Below are 580 nucleotides of genomic sequence, written 5' to 3' on the forward strand. Positions count from 1 at the left end.
CGGCCGGGCCGCCCCACGCGTGGCCCGGGCGCCGCGCTCTTCGCTCGCCCGCCCCGAGGAGGCGCGCTGCAAGCCCCGCCGCGACCCCCGAGGAGGCGCCCCCCGGCCCGCGCAGCGCAGCGCAGCGCCGCGCCGCCGGAGCGCTCCGCACCCACCTCGAGCTGCCGGGCTGCGCCCTCCGAGACGGGCTGCCTGTCTGCGACGCCGCCGCCCGCAGGAGGGGCTATATAAGCCGCCGGAGAAACTTCTGGAAAGTTTTTCGGGCGGGCGGGCGCGCGGGCGCGCGGGCGGGGCGCGCGGCGGAGGCGTCCTTGCGGCGGACGAGCGCGGCCCTCCCGCGGCTGCCGGCCCTGCGGGGTCCTACGGCCGGCCGGCTGGCTTCCCCCGCGCGCCCCCTTCCCTCCGTGCCCGAGGGAGATGCAGGGGGCGCGGCGCCGTCCCGGCGGGAGAGGCGCTCCGGAGCAGCGCGCCCCATCCCCGTGTTCGCTGGAGCGCGTTTCTCGGCCGGAGACCCCCGTGAAGACGGGGGCGCCTCCGCCCATTTCGGGCCAAAGGCCCTTCTGGAGTTTTGGAAAAGGCT

At 78.4% G+C, this 580-nt stretch overlaps 1 protein-coding gene across 4 annotated transcripts in view; it reads right to left on the bottom strand.

Annotated features, from left to right (window-relative positions):
- The window catches only part of SERPINH1 (serpin family H member 1), a 14759-nt gene extending 14551 nt beyond the window's left edge, over positions 1-208 (bottom strand). For 3 of the 4 annotated variants that reach the window (XM_044450223.1, XM_044450225.1, XM_044450224.1), the window contains exon 1: positions 156-208. The gene's annotated coding sequence lies outside the window, so the exon portion shown is untranslated. The remainder of the gene's footprint in view (positions 1-155) is intronic. The other variant, XM_044450227.1, reaches the window with a different exon arrangement.
- Positions 209-580: the final 372 nt, after the last annotated feature.

This window comes from Varanus komodoensis, unplaced genomic scaffold (genome assembly GCF_004798865.1).
Source record: "Varanus komodoensis strain SLA01 unplaced genomic scaffold, ASM479886v1 scaffold63, whole genome shotgun sequence".
Lineage (NCBI taxonomy): Eukaryota > Metazoa > Chordata > Lepidosauria > Squamata > Varanidae > Varanus > Varanus komodoensis.